General features: G+C 45.6%; 1 pseudogene across 1 annotated transcript; it reads left to right on the top strand.

The window, feature by feature from the left end:
* The first annotated feature begins 2,089 nt into the window (after window positions 1-2,089).
* LOC311099750 (CD276 antigen-like) lies at window positions 2,090-9,469 on the top strand (annotated as a pseudogene). The gene is made up of 4 exons: window positions 2,090-2,297; window positions 8,262-8,579; window positions 8,667-8,939; window positions 9,088-9,469. The product of its transcript is annotated as a CD276 antigen-like (transcript).
* The last annotated feature ends 336 nt before the right edge of the window (window positions 9,470-9,805 follow it).

Below are 9,805 nucleotides of genomic sequence, written 5' to 3' on the forward strand. Positions count from 1 at the left end.
TAGGGTCCGACTCCCAGGTGGGGTCCGACTCCCAGGTAGGGTCCGACTCCCAGGTAGGGTCCGACTCCCAGGTAGGGTCCGACTCCCAGGTAGGGTCCGACTCCCAGGTAGGGTCCGACTCCCAGGTAGGGTTCAACTCCCAGGTAGGGTCCGACTCCCAGGTAGGGTCCGACTCCCAGGTAGGGTCCGACTCCCAGGTAGGGTCCGACTCCCAGGTAGGGTCCGACTCCCAGGTAGGGTCCGACTCCCAGGTAGGGTCTATGGGAGTGACCTACTGAGTAAAGTATTTGTCATCATTCAATTTCAGCGAATCACACGACTGCGAGGCAAGACACATATGGAAGACACATACGGTGGACGGTTAGGGGCAAGAGGTTGTGAGAGATGATTGGTTGGTAGATTAAGCCTATTATACCAATGCCTATTCGTCAGGAGTTTCTCCCGGTATTTCTATTTGCTAACGAAGGCCAAGTTTGACATGTTGGTCCAGCAGACCCTTTGCACATTTGGGCGGAAGTGTCTGGGAACGAGATTACAATGTTCACAACCAATGCATTGATACAACTGTAATTTATACGTGTCACGCCCTGGCTCTGGGACTCTGTTATGTTGAGCCAGGGTGTGTAGTTTCTATGTGTTTGTGTTCTAGGTTCTTTATCTAGCTCATGTGTTTCTGTGTTGGCCGGGGTGGTTCTCAATCAGAGGCAACGAGTGTCAGCTGTTGCTTGTTGTCTCTGATTGGGAACCATACTTAGGCAGCCTGTTTTCCACAGTGTTTTGTGGGATCTTGTTCCGTGTTGGTTTTGTGTTGTAAACCAAGGACTTCACGTAACGTTTTGTTGTTTTGTTCGTGTGGGTGAATATAAATAAAAGTATGTTCGCATATCACGCTGCGCCTTGGTCCACTGTGTTTGACGATCGTGACAATACGGTACATTTTGGTATTATCAACAGTAAAATACTCTGAAAAGTTTTACTACAGCATACTGTAAATTATGGTGCATAGTGGGAAAATGTTGTGGGCGGATAAATAATTGCTGTATTTCGAATGGTACTGTAATTCCACCCCATAGAATACAGTACCGTACCGTATTGTATCTTTGGAGCAGCAAAAACCTTTTGACCACTAGAGGGTGCATGGTATTGTTGCTTCTGGCTCAACAACATGTTGAGGTGTGCCTTGTAAGAGGCTATGTTTGTTGCACCCGGGAGTGAGAAGGCTTTACCAATTTAACTCCTAGGTCAGGGTTCCCCAACTGGCAGCCTGCGGGCCGAATTTGGCCAGTGGGTGGTTTTATTTGGTTTTATTTGGCCCCCTAAGTTTTTTGGCCCCCTTTTATCCTTTTATTTTTCAAATGTTCATTGTTGTACACAGAAGACTGTAAAAACACCAGGAAATCATCTCTAAATGATTTTAATTTTGGAAATCTGTTCCAAAGTATTCGTGATTGTATACATATCATTATAATTAATAATAATTGATTGGATTTATATAGCACTTTTCTACTCAAAGCGCTTTACATAGTAGGGGGAAACTCACCTCATCACCATCAATGTGTAGCACCCACCTCAGTGATGCATGGTGACCACTTTTGTGCCAGAACACTCACCACACATCAGCTATCAGGTGGAGAAGTGAGTAGTGATGTATGCCAATTAGGAATGAGGGGGATGATTAGGTGGCCATGATGGAATGTGGCCAGGTTGGGAATTGTGGTGGATATTTTAAATACTATCAAATGAGGAGAGACAAACTTATCACACAAGTCAGAGTTACACTTAAACTAAATCTTTATTCAAATAACTTATTGATAAGGGAGCTGGTCGCAAAACCCACACAACCAAGTGGATAGAGTGAGAGCCCAATGAACAGGAAATGCTGACGTCTTATATAGTGGACATAAAAATGCTTAGTCATGGCTGGTTCCACCCCTCCCCGGCAGATCAGGAGCTCCCTTGTTTTCTTCTTGTGTCTATGTGTATCGGGTCATAGCGCACAAACAAGTGATAACGTTATAGTAGAGCGCGGGTAGTTTTTGATGAGTTTGAGCTTGGAGAATGTGCGCTCTCCACTTGCCACTGTCACCGGGAGTGTGAGAAGAACTCTCAGAGCAACAAAGGCATGGGGATACAAGGAGGCCATTTGGTGTCTGGATATGTACAACAGTGCATCGAGTGGTTTTGCCTCACTGTCCAGTCTCCTGCTCAAGACTTTGAGCTCATTACACAGATCTTTTGCGTCGATGTCCCTGGAATCGGAGTACGTAAGGGCCCTCTCCAGTGTTGCGCAGTCCCTGGTAAGTGCTGCAGTGTCCTTGATGGTGGGGATGTTGTACAGGATGCTGAAAATACTGCTGTGCTCTTCGAGCTGCGTAAAGCGCTCGTTGACAGACTGGATAGCAGAATCAAGAATCTGATTAAAGAAATGTACTGTAACGACCCGGTATTGTGTTCTGTGTTCGTGGGTGTGTTATTGTTCTCATGGGTGCTAGTTGGGGTTAAATATGCCAGGACAGACGGAAAGGTTTGGGGGGGGGGATCCTGGATGCAGATTCGACAAGCAGCGTTGCGTTTGGATTCTGGATGCGGAATCGACAAGCAGCGTTGCGTGCTGTATGCTGGTACTATATTCTGCACAATGCAATAAGATAGGGAGGAGTTTGTATCCACGACGATAACCCTGGTGTCTGGTCTCCGTGGAGATGGCCAGAGTTCAGGTTTTCATTACATTAAGGGATCTGGTGTTGGTAGTGATTCTGCTATGGACTGCCACACCCACAGATGGGGGAGGTGAGCAACAACCATCATTACAGTCGGTCTTAGTTGACCTGTCTTTACCTTCTTTCTGTCTCGGTCTGTCTCTGTCTCTGTCTGTCTCAAAAAACTAAATTCCAAAATGATCGCTAGCCACTGGCGTAACAGTTTCTCTGGGCCCAACCAAGTAAACTACAGGTCGCTGTCCATAGTGCTGAAATTGCAACATGTCTATGCGGCTGCATGCCTATCGAATCGATGATAGGCTTTCTAAAGGTGCCAGGACATGGCTTTGCTTTAGCTAGTGGATAAATGTTTATTGGTAGGCTATTTGGTCATCACTTTCTCAGGTTAGGCCTAACATTTCACGAAGCTATAGGGCCTACATGGTGTCTCAATGCTGCCATTTCTAGGCTGCTGGCTGGTGGCAATAGTGTAATTACACTGGAAGAAATGTACTGTAAATTATACAGGAAATGACTGGCAATTAAGTTGCCAACAAAGTACTGTGAATTGATAGCATTTTACTGGCATGATGTGTAATCCCGCGGGGTTTTGAAAAGCATAAATAGGGGTTATTGTCTCATCTCTCTCTCTTTCTATTCGGGATCCTGATCTGCTCCTATGAGTCTGCCACTTAACTTGACATTGTGTATTTGTGTACGTTCGGAATTTAGCGACATGGGCTGTTTAGGAATAAACCTGTGTTCTGCCCTGCACACCTGGTGTCCGTCTCTTCTTCCTTTATGACCCAGCCGGGTCATTACAGTACTTTGAATTTCTGCTGAGGGTCAGTCACAGGCTCATCATCACCCTCGTAGCCAAACAGACTCCTCTTCTTCCTGGGACGGAGCGTGGGCTGCACTGGGAAACAGGGCTCAATACCTATCTCCTCTGCCAACTATTTTGCGCTTGCTAAAGCGCCAGCGAAAGCTGCATTGGAGTGGTAGTCTTGGAGTAATACCCTGGTTGAGTTCAGTTGAGCCACTGCTAGTGAAATGTTAAAACTCACCGCCTGCAAACTCTTACTGGTGATGTTCCCTTCGAACAAGATGTCATGCCAAACGACCACTGCGCACATGAAGCCAAAGTTGTTCATCTTGGCGGCAATACTGTTTGTCTCCAACATTTGTATAAATGTATAAATCTCTTGGATGGTGTTAAAAAACTCATCCGCCTCCAATCAACACGATGCTGCATCAGAGAGAACCAGGTTCAACGAGTGCACGCTGCATGGCACAAAAAAGGCCCTCGGATTGACATCCTGCACTCTCTTTTGAACTCCACTGTGCCTCCCTCGCATATTCGCCCCATTGTCATACCCCTGCCCTCTCATGTCCATGATGGCGATGCCATGTTTCTGTAGTTTTGAGATGAGCAACTCGGTCATGCCCGCACCCATTGCGTCAAGCAGTTCACTAAACTCCAGGAAGTGCTCTCTCGTGCGCACTGACCCATCATCCTCGGTTGAAACAAAACGCGCCGCCATGGTCATCTGCTCTGTTTTGCTCTTGTCTGGTGTGCAGTCCAAAATTATAGAAAAATATTTGGCTGCTTTTAGATCACTGCACACTGTTTGCTGGATCTCTTGTGCCAGCATGTCAATGATTTCGTTCTGGATTATTTTACCGGGGTAGTGCACATGTGTTTCTTTGGAATTGTACTCTCCTTACATGCTCCTTCATGACTCCATCAAAGATACCCAGCATTTCCACAAACTTGAGAAAGTTCCTATTATTTGGCTCGTTCAGCCAATCGGTGGTCCCACGTAACGCAATGTTCTGGGTGGCCATTACGCGTATCAGGGCTATGAGCCTCTGCAGTACCTGCTGCCAGTGGAGAGTCTCTCCGTCAATAGCCCGTTGGGCTTGGGCATCGATAGTTTGCTTGGACACCAGCCTGATCTCCAGCTCCTTCCACCTTTGGAAACTATCTAGGTGGTCATGCGACTTCTCATGCAAGCTGAGGAGGTGGCACAGATTCTTCCAGTCCCTGGTTCCATCCCTGACCAGCGCAGATTTGCACTCCTTTGAAAAAAGCTTGCAGCAAAAACAGAAGGCTGCATCGTTTTGCTTGGAATAGACAAGCCATGGTCTCTCCACTCAATCCCCGTTCGCCATCCTCCTATTGTAGTGGGCCACCGAAAACTTTCGTTGCCCCTCATCTCTTGGGAAATTCCCCTCTTTATCCTGATGTGGCCCAGCCTGCACTAACATATCCCGTAAAGATCCATTCATATATTTTGGCTACTCACCGGGATCTTTTATGTTTTTTGTCTGGGAGTTGGATTTAGCAGCAGCACCACCACTGTCATCGGGGACGGGGAGCGACGAATCTAAGTCCGGGTCCAAGATAGTAGGGTCTTCGCCGGCATTGTTTTGAGTGTGGCTAGGCCTGGTGCAACCACCTGTTCTTGTCCAGCCAGAGAGCTGTCATCATCAGTGGAAGTGCATGGCTCGGACTCCTCCGGTTTGCTCTTCGCTGCTAGATTCAGCGAACGGGGACTCGTTCTCGGCGAATGAATGTCCTCGGAGGCTTGTCATTCTCCACACGGGCTGATGGACATTGCTGCACGCTGATACATTTCAGCAGCGAATTTCTTTGGTGCCTCTTTTCTCATTCGTTTTTTTAAATATTCGCTTCCTGATCGTTTTTGTATCTTAGACATGGTAGCAAATTGTTTCAAATCTATATAGCTTACTTTTAGCTAAAATTATATCCACTAGTAGTAGCTAGCTAACATTAACAGGCTAGGTTAGGCTATTGCCTTAATCACTAATCGGCTTCATCATAAACAAAACAATCATTTAACTGGCAGATTCCTTTTTATTAATGTTTCACAATTGGATAATCCCATATAAACACACACATCACCATAGCTACCAAGATAGTGGGAGTGAATTTCGGGAGGAACAGGAATGGGGTGAGGGCGGGAACTGCAGCAACGCCATGAGCTGGTGGCTAGGGTGCGGTCGGCGGTGTAGCAGCCGAACAGGGGCGCCGGAGGGCGGCAGCCAATTGTCAAAATGCTGCCCCAAATTCAAGTGCCGCTAGCCAGAGATTGAACCTTTTGTAGCGTTTTTGATGTGGCACTGCAACATTCACGTAGGCGAGCAAGGTCGATGACGCGAAAGAGTAAGAATGGCGCTGCTAAGATCAGAGAATCGTCTCCTTTGTATACACCTTCGTTCGAGGAGTACATACAGTGCGTTCGGAAAGTATTCAGAACCCTTGAAATTTTCCACATTTTGTTACGTTACAACATTATTCTAAAATGGATTAAATTGTTTTTTTCCCCCTTCATCAATCTACAAACAATACCCCATAATGACCAAGCAAAAACACGTTTTTAGAAATGTTAGCAATTTTATTAAATAAAATAAATGGAAATATGACATTTACATAAGTATTCTTACCCTTTACTCAGTACATTGTAGAAGCACCTTTTGCCTTGATTCTTCTTGGGTATGATGCTACAAGCTTGGCACATCTGTATTTGGGGAGTTTCTCCCATTCTTCTCTGCAGATCATAATAATAATAATAATATGCCATTTAGCAGACGCTTTTATCCAAAGCGACTTACAGTCATGCGTGCATAAATGTTTTTGTGTATGGGTGGTCCCGGGGATCGAACCCACTACCTTGGCGTCACAAGCGCCGTGCTCTACCAGCTGAGCTACAGAGGACCACGTTGTGTCCGGTTGGATGGGAGCGTTACTGCTGCACAGCTATTTTCAGGTCTGTCCGGAGATGTTCGATCAGGTTCAAGTCCGGGCTCTGGCTGGGCCACTCAAGGACATTCAGAGACTTGTCCCGAAGCCACTCCTGCGTTGTCTTGGCTGTGTGCTTAGGGTTGTTGTCCTGTTGGAAGGTGAACATTCGCCCCAGTCTGAGGTCCTGAGCACTCTGGGGGAGGTTTTCATCAAGGATCTCTCTGTACTTAGCTCCGTTCATCCTCGATCCTGACTAGTCTTCCAGTCCCTGCTGCTGAAAAACATCTCAAAATCAATTTTAGAATAAGGCTGTAACGTAACAAAATGTGGAAAAAGTCGAGGGGTCTGAATACTTTCCGAATGCACTGAACAAAAATATAAATACAACATGCAACAATTTCAAAGATTTGACTGAGTTACAGTTCATATAAAGAAATCAGTCAATTGAAATCAATTCATTAGGCCCTAATCTATGGATTTAACATGACCGGGAAAACAGATATGCATCTGTTGGTCACAGATACGTTAACAAAAAGGTAGGGGGGTGGATCAGAAAACCAGTCAGTATCTGGTGTGACCACCCTTTGCCTAATGCAGCACGACACATCTCCTTAACATAGACTTGATCAGGCTGTTGATTGTGGCTTGTGGAATGTTGCCCCACTCCTCTTCAATGTCTGTGCGAAGTTGCTGGATATTGGCAGGAACTGGAACACGCTATTGTACACGTTGATCCAGAGCATTAAAGGGTGACATGTCTGGTGAGAATGCATGCCATGGAAGAACTGGGACATTTTTAGCTTCCAGGAAATGTGTACAGATTCTTGCGACATGGGGCCATGCATTATCATGCTGAAACATACATCATACACGTGGTCTGCGGTTGTGAGGCTGGTTGGACGTACTGCCAAATACTCTAAAACAACGTTGGAGGCGGCTTATGCCGCTTTGGTGGACATTCCTGCAGTCAGCATGCCAATTGCACGCTCCCTCAAAACTTGAGACATCTGTGGCATTGTGTTGTGTGACAAAACTGCACAATTTAGAGTGGCCTTCTATTGTCCCCACCACAAGATGCACCTGTGTAATGATCATGCTATTTAATTCGTTTCTTGATAAGCCACACCTGTCACGTGGATGGATTATCTTGACAAAGGAGAAATGGTCACGAACAAGGATGTAAACAAATTTGTGCAAAACATTTTAGAGAAATACGGTTTTTGTGCACATGGAACATTTCTGGGATCTTTTATTTCAGCTCATGAAACATGGGACCAACACCTTACATGTTGCATTTATATTTTTGTTCAGTGTAGATTAATCATCATGTGATCAAGTGAATGACTATGAGGACTCAAGAAAGTGTCTCTGTGGTTATGTTTGAACAACTAATGGATGATCAGTGATTCAACTTAACAGACAGGACAGGCTAAGATGGTTTAACAATGTAAATGATTGCTGAATGAGTGTGGTATGATTAGAGGCATGAAGGAAGTGTAGTCATTCAGGTCTGACTGGAGTCTTTACTTAGATTGTGATTTTAGTTAGGTGCTGTGGGTGTGGAGGGGGGTGGGTGAAGGACAGAGGAGGACCACAATGACAGATTAAACTCAGGTTAATATTAACAATATTAACAATAATAACAGGTTAATAACAGGTTAATAACGCTCTGATATAAACCAAGGGCCTACTCACTTTACCAAGGTATCTGACTATTGGGGAGTATAGGAGTCTGTGTTTGAATCCCATCTTGTCCAGATGTTCATTTAACGTGTGTGTTTATTCTCTTGCAGACATCCATGTAACCTGTCTGTTCTCAGAGGATTGTGTCCTGGCCTGCAGCTTCCAGCCTGGAAGTGATGAAGTCATCCACTGGCTGAAACCAGAAGACAAGGACCTGACCGTCCACTCCTACTACTACAGTACAGATCAGCTCAAGCTGCAGAGCCAGCGTTACAGAGGGAGAACAGCCCTGTTCAATGACCAGATCCCCAAAGGAAACGCTTCACTACTGCTGAGAGGACTCACACTCCAGGACCAGGGCAGATACAAGTGTTACACCAGCACTATTAAAGGCAACAAGGAGTCCTTCATTAACATGGCAGTGGAGGGTACGGAATGTCTGTCTGTCTGTCTGTCTGTCTGTCTGTGATGATCACTTTATGGCTGCTTCATGTGTAATGTCTACTTTGTTGCAGCTCCAGTCCGCTTGGTGGACATACAGTTATCAGATGACATCATCACCTGCAATTCTACAGGTATCTACCCTGAGCCTAAACTCACCTGGTCCATTGACCCCCCCTCTGACCTTTCATTTGAGCCTGGAACCATACAGAACTATACCAGCATTAAGTTGGATGACGGGGGCCTCTATGACATCACCAGCACAAAACAGTTTATCAGAAACCGAACCAACATCTGTACCGTGACCTCTGGGACAGTAGAAAGGACAGCAACCCTGAAACAGCAAGGTAATCAATTGATCAACCTATTAATCAAACAATTTATAAATCAATCAATCAATTTTTCTGGCTATAAACTCTACAAAAATAACACAACAATGTGAGACAGTATGCAAAGATCAAGAGAAAAAGGCACTTTCTCATGACATAATTTCAGATCCGGTCCAGGGTTCTCCAAGAGGTGAAGTGTCCATCCCCTGCAGTGTCTCTCAGTCTGACCTCCTGACCTTTAACCTCACCTGGAGGTTCAACCAGATAGACACCATCCTCACCTCCACCTACACCAAGGGCACATCTCAGATGTACGTTAACGACCAGTGGAAGGAGCAGGTTCAGAGTTTGTCTGACTCTGGAACCTTCAGCTCCACAAGCTAACCGTGGTCCACCAGGGAATCTACAGCTGTGAACTCTCTACTGCCAGAGACACACACCTGGTCCTCACCTACCTGGAGATCACACCTGATAAACCATCTGATGGTACAAAGTTTACTTTTACTATTTACCCACACTGTAAGTCACATGATCACATTCAACAATAAAACTGCAACTCTGTATTTTCTATGATGTGTAATCCCGCGGGGTTTTGAAAAGCATAAATAGGGGTTATTGTCTCATCTCTCTCTCTTTCTATTCGGGATCCTGATCTGCTCCTATGAGTCTGCCACTTAACTTGACATTGTGTATTTGTGTACGTTCGGAATTTAGCGGCGTGGGCTGTGGCCTGAACAATAGTCCAGTTTAGGAATAAACCTGTGTTCTGCCCTGCACACCTGGTGTCCGTCTCTTCTTCCTTTATGACCCAGCCGGGTCATTACAGTACTTTGAATTTCTGCTGAGGGTCAGTCACAGGCTCATCCTCACCCTCGTAGCCAAAC

This window comes from Coregonus lavaretus, assembly GCF_964263955.1.
Source record: "Coregonus lavaretus genome assembly, chromosome: 2".
Lineage (NCBI taxonomy): Eukaryota > Metazoa > Chordata > Actinopteri > Salmoniformes > Salmonidae > Coregonus > Coregonus lavaretus.